Source organism: Peromyscus maniculatus, chromosome 5 (genome assembly GCF_049852395.1).
Source record: "Peromyscus maniculatus bairdii isolate BWxNUB_F1_BW_parent chromosome 5, HU_Pman_BW_mat_3.1, whole genome shotgun sequence".
In the NCBI taxonomy this organism is placed as follows: Eukaryota; Metazoa; Chordata; class Mammalia; order Rodentia; family Cricetidae; genus Peromyscus; species Peromyscus maniculatus.
The window spans coordinates 72336983-72353955 of record NC_134856.1 but is presented as its reverse complement, the minus strand read 5'-3'; the positions used below and the strand labels follow the sequence as shown (position 1 = coordinate 72353955).

At 41.3% G+C, this 16973-nt stretch overlaps 1 pseudogene across 1 annotated transcript; it reads right to left on the bottom strand.

The window, feature by feature from the left end:
* Positions 1–5965: 5965 nt before the first annotated feature.
* Positions 5966–13045, bottom strand: LOC143273374 (translation machinery-associated protein 7 pseudogene; annotated as a pseudogene). The gene has a single exon (XR_013051447.1). The product of XR_013051447.1 is annotated as a translation machinery-associated protein 7 pseudogene (transcript).
* Positions 13046–16973: the final 3928 nt, after the last annotated feature.

Below are 16973 nucleotides of genomic sequence, written 5' to 3'. Positions count from 1 at the left end.
ACTACAGAAATGACAGAGAGAGCTGGCTGCCTGAACAAGTCACCCACAGTTCCTCTGCAACATTGAGGCATCTGTTTCAGCCTACAGGCCTAGAATATCTGACAGACTTTTCTGTGAAGCAGGAATTTTGAAGGACTGACATACCTTGTCTTGGCAAAGTTCAGTAGTTGCCTTCTTTTCTGTCCTGCTTATCCAGTTTGGATAGCCATACTGTCGGCAGTCAAGGCAAAGGCACTTTCTTGCCCAAATGGCTAGCTTTGCCATAATGAAAGCAAACTCCATATTGAGAGTCTTCAGTGCCCATTATCTTGTCTGACGTAGATTGGTGCTTCTAGGAGCAGATGTATCTCATGATCATGAAAAGCCTTATATTATTAAAACATATTAAATGCCATATTCTGCAGATCTCTGAAGTGTTTGAAGACCATCTTTTTATCCAAAATACATGTGTTTGACCTTGAAAACATACCTAACATGACTAAATATTGTAGATGACTAACTACTAACCTGCATTTCTTAATTATCCTAAATAGTTTATAATAATAGCTTTTAAAGACTAGAATTTACATTTTTAAATGAGCTGCATAGGTACAATACCTTAAACAAGAGTAGAGGTAGATATACAAGATAACAAAAATAACCTTACATTTGTATCAATATATAAAAATCCATACTGATGTAAAATATTTGAGACTAGTAGTTGCTTTTTTTAGCTTAAAAGTAGATTCAATAATCTACCCTTCTCCTCTATCATTCCTATATTCCCCCTTTTTATCTTTTCATTAAAAGATCCCTGAATCTAACCTCTTTTGCTTAGTTTTCTCCCTAACCATGAGCAGTAACAACTTTCAAATGACCCCCCTAAACTATGATAAACATTCATAACCAACCCCACTTCTTGGGAATGTGGGCATCATGTTCTTAAAATTATTCCTGCTGTCTGAGGCTGGAGGCATCTTTGGGAGACCCCAAGAAAACTAGGATAATGGTCAAGTCCTGGGAGAGCTAGTTGTATCATTTGTTGTCCAGTCTCTGTGTAATGGGGACGTGCAGGAGTTTATCTGAAGTTCTGACTAGTCTGTGAGGCAGGACTGTATTTTTGTTTCCTGGGGAAACAGAGGCATAACCTGTCCCCCCCCCCAATGCAACACATTTTTTGACTTCCATTCTAAAATTAATACATTCTTAAAATATATAGACTGGTTTGATTCAGTATTTTTATTTCCTCCATAATCTAGTATCTCTCAGCAGCTGCCATATTTTGTTCATTAGCATGAAAAAAATTCAAAGTCAACAAAGAAACATCAAGGATCCAGACACCCCGTGTATTTCCCATCCTTATATTGTGGCTTATTCTCCTTACACTACTTTACTCTCTCTTTAAAGACTTTATTATTTTCAAACTATTTATTTTTCTTTGACTGTCTATAGCCATTTTCTTTTCTTTCTTCAGCATCTAAGCACATTTTCAAGCAAACTGTACCTGTTCACAGGTTTTCTATTCCTAGACTTGGCTTTTGTGTGTGTGTGTGTGTGTGTGTGTGTGTGTGTGTGTGTGTGTGTGTGTGCATGTCTGCAGCATTTCTTGGACCACATGAGCCAAACTTTAAATGACTAGGTGACAGGTAGGCTATCTGCTGCACAGCTCTTCGTACCATATGGTGCTGGTGGCTGGTTCCAACCCATTCAGGTTGGTAGCAGCCAAGCCTCATGCCTGTGGGTATCAGCCAGGAGCTGCATTTATCCACCTCAGCTCTGGGAAGTTGCTGAGCTCATGCTGCGGCAGCTGTTTCAATCAAGTCTCCCATTCTATCCAGTAGTATGCCATTCAAGTGCTCAGTTGCATAGCAGGGCCTCTTAAAGGAGGTTTACAGCATACAGATCACACCTCTGTATGCCCCAAGCACCAGGCCTACCCAAGAGACCACGGTTTTCAAGAAGTCATAACTGACTCTGTGTTTGAAACGTTTTTTTCAGCTTTCTCAGGCCCTATGTGGATATGCATGCCCCACGTTGGGCACCAAATATAGTTGGACTTTCTCTGTGGACTGCCATCCCCCAAATAATGACACCTTAGAGACTTATTATTAAATATGGAAGCTTGGTCTTTAGCTTAGATATTCCCAACTAACTCTTATAACTTGAATTAGCCAGTTTCTATTAATCTATGTTCTACCACGTGGCTTCTTAACCTCTTTTATTTTCTATGCATCCGACCTTCTCAGTGCCTTGCATCTCCTGTTGTGCCAGATCCTAAACCCGACCTCTTCTCTGCCCAGAAGTCCCATCTTACCTCTCCTGCCTAGCTATTGGCAATTAAACTTACCAATCACAACAACACATCTTCACACAGTGTACTATATCCCACAACACTGACTCTAGTCAGTGTCCTTGCTTACTGAGGGCCTGGCTACATAAAGCATGCAGGCCTGGCATAAACACAAGTGTCAGGCTGCAGTTGCTCCCTGTCATTCATCCTATGGCATGCCCAGGAAGATGCATCCCTAAGTTCACTAGCATGAGCTTCAGTGGCTTATCACCATCACTAGATCACACTTGTTGTAAAGCATCTTTACCCTTGGCCTCTGGATGGACCCTTTCAATTTTAGTGGAATGGGTTTGATGCTACAAAGGAAGGGTATACAGAAAATATGAAGGACTTATCTTTTGGGATTTAATTCCTGAGGAAAAGCCTGGTAGAGATCCAACATCGCCTTTCCTTCAGTTGTGTCTGACAGAGAGGTCCACTTTTGTAAAATATGTCCCAAGGAACTAGCCTCTGCTAGGGCTTTTGCCCATTCAGATGTAGAGCCAAGCTCCTGAGGTACTTTTTTTTTTTTTTTTAACTCTTTGTACTTTCTTCCTTGTGTTCTCAATATTCCAGATTTGGGGTACCTTTCATCTCTTACTATCTCAAGCAGAAGTGCTGTTCCCTTTCTAGCCACATCCCCTTGGTTTTTAGTAGCTAGTTTCCATTCCCCACCATGCTCTTTATGCCCAGATAGTGTCAGCTATCATGTGTGGGGAGGACTGACCTGAGATCACCCAACTAGACTGTAGAATGCCTAACCCACGTATTCTAGTGATAGCATAAGTGTGGGTCACAAAGTTGAGATGATCATGTCATGGCCTGTTATTTATTAAGGCAGCCTCATGATCAGCTGGCTGTAAAAGCTTTACACACAGATTCCAATCCTATGACATAGCTGGCTATATTGGACCGTCTCCTAACCAATCTTGCTCCCTCTCCCTTCTTTCTTCCACACTTTCCCTATAGTCACAAGAGGTTGTTTCTTTGGACCTTTCTTCTAGTTGCATTCTTCTGGGATTCTAATGAACTTGTAACATTGAGCTGGTATTTTAAGACTAATAATATTGAGGTCTTTGAAGGTGAGTTTAACTTCAACCCTGAAAGTGCCCGTATCAAGCTCCAACCCACTAACATTTAAGAGGACCTCCACGCTAAGTCATTTCTGCTTGTTCAGGCCAAGCACATACATGTGGGCTGGCGTTCTGAAGTTCCCCAATGGCTTCCCTTTACTGTTTGGTTTCTGCTTGTATCTACTCTTCCACAGCCAGCCTTCCTCCTTCCTCCAGAGAGCCATATTTAATGTCCAGAATAGAATATAGTTTCAAACGGAACTTCCAGCCTTTCGCACAAGTTATCCTTTTATCTCATTGGCAAATGTTACTAACAGAACGTACTGTGCAGTACCTGTTGGGGTTGTTAGTTGCAAACAACAGTCTTCATTGTAAGTAGTTTTAAATGTATTAAATGGCCTTAGAACAGTCAAAGATTTTCCAGGGAGGGTCTGAACCAAGCTTTAGGAGCCCCTTACTGTAGCAAGGACTGCTTCTAGAAGAAAGCCCGATTCCGGCTGTCGTGCACAGGTCCCCCAGACATGCAGGGCTATTGCTGGGGACTCTCTTCAGCTACTTATTCTTATTATTTTTGTTACTTAAGTCCAGAGCAGATGAGCATGTCTGATGGCTGGAACCTAGCTTTGTCAGCAGCCTCATGAAGGAATCCAGGCTTCCATCTGGAGGAGGAAGGGCTTGTAATGGGAGAAAGGGGTGTTTTAAAAGGTCCTGGAGGGTGGGGGAGATAGATCAGTGTAGTGGGTAGCCATTCCAGCTTGGATCTGGAAGTTCCAACCCCCACTGAGACTCTGGCAACTGTCACGCCTACTAGGCAGGGCGAGGGGAAGGCGCCTGGGGATCCCAGAGCTGGATGGGCCAGCGCTCTCTCTGTGCGCTCTCTCGGTGCCAGGATGCTGAACGGTGAAAGGTGGACTGTGCAGAGCTCCGGAGAACACCGCTGGACTGCATTACACCTTCCCCAGACCCTGCAACCTACCCATTACTTAATTTGTGAGTTACGCCATTAAATAAATATCCTTTTAACTACGTGGAGTGGCCAAAATAATTTCTCCAATAGATCAGAAGGTCAAGTACTCCTAGCGCTAGCATTGAATAATGGATTTCGGATGTCCATGACCTGCATAAAAGCTGGGTGTAAGTGCAGTCTGCTTATAATCGCATTGCTCTGCAAAGGACATAGGATCCCACTAGCTAGACTAGTTGAGATAGAATGTTCTGGTTTCAATTGCAAGGCCCTACATCAGTGAAAAGATGGAGAATGATTGAGGAAGAGCTCTGACGTCAACCAAGGGTGTTCACATGTACGCCATGTACGCAGTATACGTATACAGACACCCACCACACAAGCATACGACCAAATACAGGCACACACAGCACCCCCCCCCAACACACACACATAAGAAACCAAAGAGACTGGACAGTGACAAACGTGACAAACACCCTCTGCAGTCAGCAGCTCTTGAAACTAAGTGTGCTGTTCTGTCACTTAATCTTTCGGCACATTTTCCTTTGGTTCCAAATTCTCTGCTCTCTGTAGGTGTTTTTCTGTTGTTTTCCCCAAGACACTTGCCCACCACAGGAGTTCTTTTATTGTTTATGTTTTCTTTTAAGGTATGGCTCTGCAGACAGAAGGAACTATGTGGAAGCCTTCAGTACTTTCCCCCACATGGCTGCTCCGTGGCTGAACCCAGTCCAGGGGTTCTCTCTCATTCCAACGTCCAGACTGAAGTGTTGGAAGAAATTAGATATGGGCCAAGCTAGGGCATTGCACAAGCCCATTTATACTGCAAGCTTTTATAGATGGTTTCTGTATCATGTTTTACAGCATAAAATCATATACTTTTAAAGTTTAAAGAGATCAAAGGGATCGTTAAGTCCTCATTTTATAGATGGCATAATTGGGGGCCAGGGAAATGTAATCATTTTCTCAAAGTTAATTAGTTTTGAGATTGGGAGGAGAATTCCAAGGAACTAATTCTAGCTCACATTACCAAGTTGCCACACTCACATGCCAAATACCATAGACCATAAACATTCATGTGTGTGATAAGGAAATAGGGGAAAACAAGAAGTTAGCTAATTCTCTTCCAAGTCCACTATTGGTAATCATATATATTGTTTTGTTTAAGGTACCCTCAAGTCACACTAAATCTGAAATAATTATTAGGAAGAATGTCTCAATATACTCTAAAAATTTACTCAGGCTGGGGAGATGGCTCTGTGGGTAAATCACTTACCATGCAAGCTTGAGGGTAGAGTTCAGGTCCCCAGAACCTACGGAAAAGCCAGGCAGCTATGGCAGCTGCCTGTAGTCCCAGCACTCAGGAGGCAGGGACAGTGGATCCTAGCACAGGTTGATTATCTAGAGGAGGTGGAATTGACAAGCACCTGGTTCACTGAGATACCTTGTTTCAATCAATAAATTGGAGAGTGATTGAGGAAGATACCCAGTGTCAACTTTAGAACTCCATACGCACACGTGTACACACATGAGCATTCACACACATGAAATCGTGCATGTACATATGTATGCATATTGCACATATAAAAAGAAAGAGAAAAAGAAAACTCAAGAACATATCTGTAGTAGTGTATTTGGTAAAATTTATTTCCAATGTAAATATTGCTGAAGTTGGGGGTGTTGTAGGTAAGTGGTAGAGCATGAGAGCATGTACTTATCATGTGCAGGGCCCTGAGTTCAATCCCCAGCCTCTAATACATGCATAAAAAAGAAAATGAATTGTTTCATTGTTCTCCAGTGATGGAAAGAAAAGAGTTGGCCAATGCTGTAAAAGACTTGGGCTCAATGCAGTGGTTTCCAAATTCCAAGTCACAACCAATAGTGCCTACGAAATTAATCTTAAGACATAACCAACATTTAGAAGAAGTCAAACAGAAAACAGTTAATCTTGTGTCGAGAAGGTGGTGTTCTTATATTAAATGACTCAAGTGTGTGTGTGTGTGTGTGTGTGTGTGTGTGTGTGTGTGTGTGTGTGTGTGTGTTTTACGGGTTGTGGGTCACAGTGAATGCAAGTGGGAACGACTGTCACATATATAGGTATATATAGCCCTCTCCTCTGAGTTTAGCGGTATATAATAGGAGGAGAGGGAGGAGGGGGTTCTCAAGACTCAAGACACATCTGTGGGTGTAGTTCATACTACCTCATGGCAAGGTATTGAATGAGTTGGCTGTCTCAATATAGCAATTAAAATGGATGAACTTTGAGTCATGGTAAAGAACTAATAATAAAGCTGCTATTGTCGAGCAGTGTTAGAGGATCCAGTATTGTTTCCAAGTGTGTCTGTTAGGTGTCTGTTTATTCTCAAGCATATTAGGTGAGTAAGGCAAGGCAGACCAGGCAAGCTGCTATAGACACTGTCTGTCTGGCACAAACACCCTGCCTTTGTGCAAGAATATGACAGTTTTTCTGAAAGCTCCAAGAATAGCTGATTTATTAAAATGCTACCGAAGATATTGTAGAAGTGTACTTTAATATAAAATGTTTAGACATGTAAGTTAAAAATAAATGGCAGAAAAATCCATATAGAGTTTCATTGCCAAAAGGGTGTGTATAATATGTAGGTGTGTGTGTGCAGATGTATGCATATGCGCATGTGCACACTCATGCGATGTCACAGTTTTTTGATCTTGGTACTTCTTATGGTTTGAAAATGAAATGTCTGCCATAGGACCATGTGTTTGAACACTCAGTCTCTTGGTAGGTGATGCTGTTTTGACAGAGTGTGTCACCCAGCCTGGAGTTCCTGTGACCCTAGCTGGGGTCTGATTAATTTGTTAGAGTATCTGACAGAACTGAGGGCAACCCTAGTTCTGCAGAGTTTCCCAGGATAGAAATGGGCAGTTACGTGATGAGATGCAGAGGGAGAGGATGAGGGGCCAGGGCACACTATTTCAATGCCTCCCGTGGGAACTCAATTTCCTAGTACAATTGTCCAAAGGCAGCCCAGGTACCCAGCAAAGCTTTTGACCAGGAGTTTTAATAAGACATAATTTCAGATGCTTCCATCAAGGAGGGTCTTTCCCAGAGTCCACGTGTGGCTCTGAAAGCCCTCGTTTGTGGACAGAGTTCCACCCTGAGCTTACCCAAGGGTCTCAACCTTAGTCATTTCAGTAATCAAAACTCAGAGAAATTAGAAGGCCTTGTAACAAATCACAAACACACCCTGAGCACTTACCAACTTTCAAGAACTTTAGAATGGCCCAGAACCAACTATTATAACCAAAGATGCACCTTCCACCCTTGGAACTCAGAATTGAGTGGGACTCAGGACTGTAGACGAAGACCAAAAATTCCTATTTCTTATTCCACATCCACAGAAATGAAGATATATCATTTCAATGATCAGGTACGAGTCTTTCATTTCGCTTTTATTCATTCATTCAACAGAAACCTACTTATTAACACTTGGCCCGTAGTTTACAAATGATGAAAGAAAGGCCTTATGAGACCTTTTCATACATGCTATTTATCTTGTGCCTCATAAAAAAAACTGGAGTCAGAAAAAAATTAAAATATATTTACATGTATGTTGTGAGGACTTATTTCTAAAAGACAAGATTGACTGGTATACAGAACATCAGATTGACAAGCTTCCTCATCATGTTTTGAAATGTTTATTTTAAAAAATAGGAATCCTCACATAAAGATCAGATTTGTGTACCAAGATGCTCTGTGCCCCAGTGTGACTAATGAAGAAGTTCAGACATTTAAATGTCATTAAGATACATTATTCACAGCTTGAGGGAGAGTAGGTGATGGATATGATCAAAACGCACTGCATACATGTATAAAATTCTCAAGGAATGAATTTTTTTTAAAAAGAACAATATGACATTCTGCACCCACAGAGAGAACATATTACTACACACCACTACTTTGGATACTTTTTGCAGTTGCTGAAAGAGTAAGAATTGTGTCTAATGACATGAAAACTATCCAGCACACTGAATAAAAACCTACTTTATAGAAAATATATAGTGTGATCCTATGATGAAAAACATAAAAATTTTATGGGTGCAATGTGTATGATATATGATATATATCATATATCATCATATATACAGTATATATATACATATATATGATATTCATATACACATGAAATACATACTAGTTACCACTGGAGTGAGGGATAAGGAGATGGGAGGTAGAGAGGATGTTATGTAATGGAAGTTCAGTTTTCCAGGAATCAAGCTTAGAAGCCAGAGCTTCATGCATAATGAGCATTAACTCTACCAATAATCCACAACCCCCTTCACTTTAGAATCTTTTTCACATATTTGCATTGTTTTCAAAAATTAACAGCAATTTTGAAATAACTGAACACCAGTTGTCTTCCTCCTCTTTTCTTGAGGCTTAGGAGAATAGCTATAAAATTGGGAGGCCTTTTTTAGCATCGGCCTCCAGGCCATTAAGGGTGTGTTTCTCAGTCTGTCTTTCTACCCTTACAGAAGGAGCATGGAGCAGGGTTATGTTCTTTGTTCCCCTTGGAGAGTCCCCATAAGGTCTTTAGGAGGAGTGAAAAATATTTTTAGTCCACTAATTTACAGATAATTTGAGACTAGGTCAGGATTTTTATAAAGAATGGATAGTTTTTGGTAATGTTGTCATACAGACAGCTGAGGTATGTTAGAATCACCCTTGGCAACCGTTGATTATGTTTACTAGATTTTTATTCAACTTGTGTGTGTGCTCGCGCACATGCACAGGAGCATGCATGCAAGCCTGCACATGCTCTCACTCACTCCCATATTGTCTTCTGTCTTTTTCTGTTAAGTCCTTTATAAACAAGGCTACCGTGATTTTCCTTCTAAAACTTATCAGGCCTAGTTATCGCAAGAGACCTGATCACCATCTTGGTGAGGTTAGTCAGAGGCAGGCAGGAGGGCACAGATCAAAACACTTCTCAACTCTTCCCTTTTTAATATAAGGGAACAGAATTCAGGGAACTTGGGTACTGCAGCTCCTCCTCTTCAGGCCTGAGTGACTCAAATCTGGGCATGGAGACAAACATTCAAACTATGTCATTTAAACCTCCCTGTGACTAACAGTCCTGACTTCTCTCAGTTCTCAGTTGAATTCACAAGATGACAAATGCCACCTATGAGCAGGATTTCAAACTTGCTAATCAGTAGATAGCAATTCCAGCTATTTACCAGCAGGACCCAGTCATTTTTCCAAGCCCAAGCACACAGTGCCAATCTTTCTCTATATTTTGCTCTCTATTTTTTCTTACAAAACCCCAACCAATTACAGATAGATTAGGAGAAATGTCTTAATATTGATTGACAGGTTGGTTGGATTGAGCATCTCCTAACAGATTAGTAAACATAGCTCTGGGTGTGTCTGGGAGGATTGTTTCTTGACAGAATTAACTTGGGGGAGAACGCTGTTCTGCATGTGAGTGGCACCATCCTCTTGGTTGGGGGACCTCTGATGGATTTTTTTTAAGGCCCTTTAATACAGCATCATCTCTTGCTTTCTGAATGTCATGATGTCAGCTGCTCTCTTCCAAGATAGATGAAGACCTCTGAAGTCATTAGTTCAAATCAAATTTTCCTCCTTTACATTGTTTCTTCACATTTTCACAGTAATGAAAAAGTCATCAACATGCTATGGCTGTCCAAGATTCATGCATATTTTTCTCAAAACTGTACACTTCAAAATTGTGTATTTCAGTAGTAAATGATTTTTGAATATTCCCAATGCTGAAAAATAATGATAAATGCTTGATATATCATATATGACAGCCTGCGCGAGCACACACACAATCATTACCTTTTATACATGTATATTCTAACATCATGATTGTTGCATTCCATCAGTCAAGATACTACAGCTTGAGGATTAGAAGTTCAAGATGAGCATGGGCTATATGACAAGAACCCATCTCAAGGAAAAAAGAAAAGAAAACTCAGGCTGAAACAAAAACTTGTAGATTATTTGATTTGTTAGTATTACTTTATTTAAATTTCCTACAGTTGTGAGATCATTAAATAATAGGATTTTCACTGTGCGATAGTGGCACATGTCTTTAATCCCAGCACTCGGGAAGCAGAGGTAGGTGGATCTCCGTGAGTTCCAGGTGAATGTAGTCTACAAAGTAAGTTCCAGGACAGCTAGGGCTACATAGAGAAACCCTGTCTCAAAAAACGAACAAAAATAATAATAAAACAGATTTTAAAAATAGGATTTTTATCTTTAGCACAGAATTAAAGTTATTCAAGCAATTTCTTTTGACAATAAACCATTGTATTTATTATTATTATTATTATTATTATTATTATTATTTTTACAAAAGTTTACTATAATGTACAACAGGCTCCAGGGTGGCAAAGAGGTTATGGCAGGGCATCCAGATGTTGAAATAGGAATGGAAGAGGGTCACCATCATCTCAGATATGAGGAACAGCTTACTTTTTGCCAGATTTCTTAATTCCACCTGTGGCCAGTGGCCCCTTCCCCACAGCCTTGGCTTTTAGCTCCTGAGTTTCTATTGCTCCTCTTTTTCTTTCTGCTTGAAAGCCTCGTCTTCCTCGTCCATCTCCTCAGCCTGCTTCTTGGGCTGTTTCAGGGGCTTCCTCTTGCCACCTTCGCAGCCTGACATGGCACCTACAGACAGCCCCTTCACCAGACCCTCTATTCAAGCAATTTTTTTTTTTAAAAAAAAATTCAGTTTGAGAAGAACCTGGAGGTTAAAATAGTTGAGTAGCTTTCACATTTTTCTGGAAATGTCACTTCTTGCCAGTGGTATGTGAGCCATGGTAGACGAACCAGAGAAAAACTGTTAAGGTGTCTGCACATTATGAGGTCTCTTATTTATTGAGACTGTCAGTTCTACACAATGCTTTCTAAGGATGAGCATATATTCTTCACACGATGTTTATCAGGAGGCTTGCCTTTGCTGCCTATGTTCTGTTTCGATTTGACAGCATTCAGGAAGTAATTATAAAGAGCTTCCTATGTCCTGACTTTTTTTTTTTTTGGTTTTCCGAGACAGGGTTTCTCTGTGTAACTTTGCGCCTTTCCTGGATCTTGCTCTGTAGGCCAGGCTGGCCTCGAACTCACAGAGATCTGCCTGCCTCTGCCTCCCGAGTGCTGGGATTAAAGGCGTGCGCCACCACCGCCAAGCCTGTCCTGACTTCTTTGCACGTTTATTTTCAGTGGTGTCTTCCTCAGATCTGAAGGAGACCGTGAATTCTGTTAAAGGCAGCTCTGAGCCACCGAAGAGAAGCCCGGAACCAAGCTCACTCTGCCGAGTTGAAGAAAAATTGGGGCCAGGAGTCATCATTGATCACATCCCAGCCATCATGTCCAAGGACCAGTGATAGAATTGGGTCCTTTCACGGTCATGTGACAGATAAATGTGGAGATGGCTAGTAGCAGACCATGGGTCTGGTGGTAACGCCAGGGACTGGTACAGTGTATTGGCAGGCTTGACATAAGCATAATGGCTCATCACAGAAATCCAGGTCTCCCCAGATGATCTGGATAACTATGATGTAAACATTGGGCCATGGATTTTTCAGATTTAATGTTTTCATGAATAAACTTTTATGATAGTAAGAAAAACCCCACAAGTCTTTCACCCATAACTTATGATATATCACATCTTCAGTTTGATTCATTCTTTAGTTAAAGGTGTTTTGTGAACCACTTCCAGAAGTTTTATGATGTGATCCTCCCCTCTAAAAATGAAGGATTTTGTTTCTGAGATAGAATATTTTTTAAAAAAGAATACTAAAAATGTATGGGAAAAAGCAAAATTATAAATCCAAATAGGATTTCAATATTGCAGCTCTTTAAATATTCATTCTACCTGAGCATAAATAATTTGGTTTCAGAAAGCTTCAAATCCATTATAGTATTATTTTGTGAAGGTGGAGGTGGGCTTGAGACAGGGTTTTGCTTTGTATCCCAGGCTGGTCTCAAACTCACAATAAGTCTTCTGCCTCTGCCTTCCAAGTCCTGGAACTACAGGTGTGTGTCCCCATGTCCTGTTGCTTTATTGTTTTAACCATTACATTTAAAGCAGACACCCAGAGTGCCATGAATCTACCAGAAAAGTACATAAAAATTTACACAGTAATGTCTGAGTGTTGTGCTGAGATGTTTATAGATGAGAAATACCCCTTCCTTCCAAGCACTGGGCACAATACTGACTCAAAATGCATAATTCACACACCATAAAGTATATCACTCTAAAAAGTATAATTCAATGGTTTTTAAAATATGTTTCAAAACCATTTTTAGATTTATTTTATGTGTATGAGTGTGCTGCCTGTATATGAAGGTCAAAAGAGAGCATGAGATTCCCATGGGACTGGAGTTAAAGATGGTTGCAAATTATTGGGAACTGACCTGAGTATTCTGCAAAAGCAACAAGTGCTCCTAACCACTGAGCCATCCATCTCTTTACTCTCTCACAGAGTGTGTTAGTCAGCACAATAATCTAGTATCCAAACATTTCCACCACCCCCAAACGAAACAGTAGTCTGTGTTATTCCCTTACCTATTTCCTTCCTTCCTTCCTTCCTTCCTTCCTTCCTTCCTTCCTTCCTTCCTTCCTTCCATCCTTCCTTTCCTTCCTTCCTTTCTTCCTTCCTTTCCTCTCTCCCTTCCTTCTTTCCTCCCTTCCTTCCTTTTTCCTTCCTTCCTTCCTTTCCTTTCTCCCTTCCTTCTTTCCTCCCTTCCTTCCTTTTTCCTTCCTTCCTTCCTTCCTTCCTTCCTTCCTTCCTTCCTTCCTTCCTTCCTTCCTTCCTCCCTTCTTTCCTTCCTTCCTTCCTACTCATCTCCCTTTTTTTTTCTTTCCAGAGCTAGGGATCAAACATAGGGTGCTGATTTATGGATTTTTCCTTTAAGTGATGCATTTTATATAAGTGATACTATGCAATAAGTAGCACTTTGCATGTGATTTATTTCACATAATGTGGGTTAATCTCATTGACAGCTTGACTGCAGGGAGACATAGCTCTGGTTATGTCTGTGAGGGTGCTTCTGGAGAGGCTTAACTGAGGAAGAACTGTCAGTGGTGGGACAGGGACACTGCCCCCCCTAACAGTATTCCCCTCGTTTGTTAGGACTGTGACTCAGGGAAAACCAGGATTCATGTGTTTGATGTAGACCAGTTTCAGGATTAGGCAGTTTATAAAGCAGGGCTAGACCATGAACTGATTAGATTGTTTAGACAGGAGGCTTGGATATAGAGAGGTGCTCAGGTCAGACACACCAAGAGCATGGGTGCAGGCTTCTGAAAGAAGAGATGAGTACAAAATAAGACATGCCCAAGTGTGGGGACCAGCACCTCCAGAAAAGGGAGCCATGGATTGTCTTAGCAGTGGCCATACATAGTCTACTATTTTGATGGATCTCAAGTCTCATCTCAAAAAGCAGCTAAGAAACTTCCTTTTCTTTCTTTTAACAAATGAGGTGGCTCTAGGGATGCCTTGGATGGAAATACAATCTGATAAAACCAGAAGCCCCTCGGGCTGCACAAGGGGCTTAGTGTGTATCTTTTCCCTGTAAATGGAGTTTCTCTGATGAGTTTCCTGGAAAACTTCAGGTTATAGCTAAAGAGGAGAAAAGGCTTTAAGCACTTGTTAATGCTGGAATTCTTGCTCTTTGCTGATAAGAGGCTACAACTGGATCTGGGGGCCAGGGGACTCCTTTCCTTTCTCCTGTCCCCATAAAATTCTCCTTTCTATCTTGGTCTACCATGAATATGGCTGGGCCCATCTCATAAGCTGGGGTCCTGGACTGAACAAGAAGGAGAACTGGAGAAAGCAAGATGAGCACAAAATATGAATACTTGGTGGTTCGCCCCTGCAGATTCAGTGTGACCAGCCTCCTTATACTTCCTTGCCTTCTCCACCACGATGGCCTGGACTGAATGCTTTCAAATCCAAAGCCAAAACCAACTCTTCCTTCCTGAATAAGAAACGAGAAAAGTAATGAACATGGTATGTTTTTAAGGTTCATTCATGTTTTCAAGGTTCATTACGTTTTCAAGGTTCATTCATGTAGCATGTGTTATACCTTGTTCCAGTTATGACTGACTTAATATCCCATCATGTGCCTACGTCACGCTTTGTTCATCTCCTCTTTGGTGGATGGATAGTTTGGCTGTTTCTACTTTATGGTTATTATGAATAATGTGACTGTGAACGTGGATAGACAAGCTGTAATATGGATACATACGTTTTCATTTCTCTGGGAACAGAATATCTGGATTGTATGGGCAACTCTCTGAGTAATTGCTCTGGTCTGAGTATGTTCCCCTAGGCTTCATGTGCTGGGAGATTGGACCTCAGAGTGATGACGTCCAGAGGGGTGGGGAAGCTGAGAATTACTAGTGGCCGATTACTGCCACCCTCATCATCTTAACCTGGCTTCCTGTTGCCGTGGGATGACTTCCTCCCCTATGCACAGCTGCCATTGTGATGCCATCTGTCATAGGAAAAGCCTTCACCACAGCTGTGCAGATGCTGGTTCTGTGCCTTTGACCCTCTACAACTGTGATTCAAGTAAACTTTCTTTTTCGTGATGTGTGTGTGTGTGTGTGTGTGTGTGTGTGTGTTTGTGTACTTTCTTGATGGTATTCAAGAGAGTAGAGCTCCCTAAGCATACCATACCCCTCCTACCCTTCTTCTGGGGGTCTGGGATGGAACTGTGAGGAGAGATGCTCAGTGTTGGGGGTTGAGTTGGGACAGGGACTCCTCAGCAGCTAAGAACCTCCCTCTTCCTCACACATTCTTTCTGGGGTGGGTGGTTCCGGGCTTCTTACTCCTTGGAGGCCAAGCAGACCATGAGGTCCACCACACTGTTGCTGTAGCCATATTCATAGTCACACTAGGAAATGAGCTTTATGATGCTGTCATTAGAGCAATGCCAGCTCCAGCATCAAAGGTGGGAGAGTGGGCATCACTATTAAAGTCCTAGGAGACAACCTGGTCCTCAGTGAAGCCCCAGGATGCCCTTTAGTGGGCCCTTGGATGCCTGCTTCATCACCTTTTAATACGATCCTACTTGGCAGCTTTCTCCATGTGGCATGTTAGATCTTCAGCAGACACACTGTGGGTAGGAACTAGGGCAGGCCATGCCAGGGACCTTCCCATAGAGCTCTGGGATGACCTTGGCAGTACCAGTGGATGCAGGGATGATGTTCTGGGCAGCCCCATGGCCATCACACCACAGCTAAACTGATAATATATATATGAAGTACCCAAACTTAGATATTTTGTTATAATAGTAGAAAATGAATTAATATAGTCACCTTTTGTAGGATTGTCAAACTGCTTTTCAAAATGTATACAAAATTTTATCTCAAAAGCAATGCACCATATGGATTCTAGAAGCTTTCAGTTCTACTTTTGTTATGCTTTTGTGCAGTGCTGGATTCTAGGGCTTAAGGTCTTGACTATTATCGGCAGGCCCTGTACTTTTGAACACCCTCCCCCCAAGCCATCCCTATATCTGCCAGTGATTACTATCCTACCCCTTTACATCTTCCTCTCTAAATTCAGATTTGCCTCTGATTCAAGATCCTTAATCTTCCAAGGGCTGGATTTATCTGCTTACACCACCACACTCTGCCTAGCTTGGTTTTTGTAACCATCTTGGTGAATGTGAAGTATGTCTTATTGGGGTTCTGATTTGCATTCCTGAATACCAGTTATACTGAGAATTTTGAGTGTTTATTGGCTGGGTTTTGGCCTGGCGGTGGTGGTGGCATATGCCTTTAATCTCAGCACTTGGGAGGCAGAGGCAGGTGGATCTCTGAGTTAGAGACCAGTCTGGTCTACAGAGTGAGTTCCAGGACAGCCAGGGCTACAAAGAGAAATACTGTCTCAGGAAAAAAAAAAAAAGACTGGGTTTCAAAAATTTACTGTTTTCTTATATAACTTCTATATACAGTATATTCTGGATATAAGCCCTTTATTAGATATATGACTTGTAAGTAAATACATTTTCCTACTTTTTATGATTTCTTTATGATATGCCTTGAATCACAGTGCTTCAATTTTTGATGAGGCCCAAAATATCTATAGTTTTCTCTTGTAGTTAATGCTTTTAGCATCAGACCTAGGAAATTATTATTTAACTCACAGCTTTGAGGAATTAGGCCAAACATTTTTTCTAAGGACTTTTATAATCTTAGCTCTTGTCTTTGGTGTAACAAGTCTTTCTCTGTACCAACAGCCAGCTCCCAAATAATGACATGGAGACTTCTTATTAATTATTAATGCTGAACCTTAGCTTAGGCTTATCCCTAAATAGTTCTTATAACTATTATTATTATTTATTAACCCATTTATATTAATCTACATTCTGCTATGTGGCTTAGTTACCTAACCTCCCTACAGCTGATCCTGCTTCCTCCCAGTCTGGCTGGTGACTCCTATGAGCCTAAATTCATCCTTCTGACCACCTCTCTTTCTCTTTCAGAAATCCTGCCTATCCTCTCCTACCTAGCTATTGGCTATTCAGCTTTTTATTACATCAAATAACAGTAATACATCTTCACACAATGGACATATATCCCACAACATTTCCCTTTCTTTGTCTAAATAA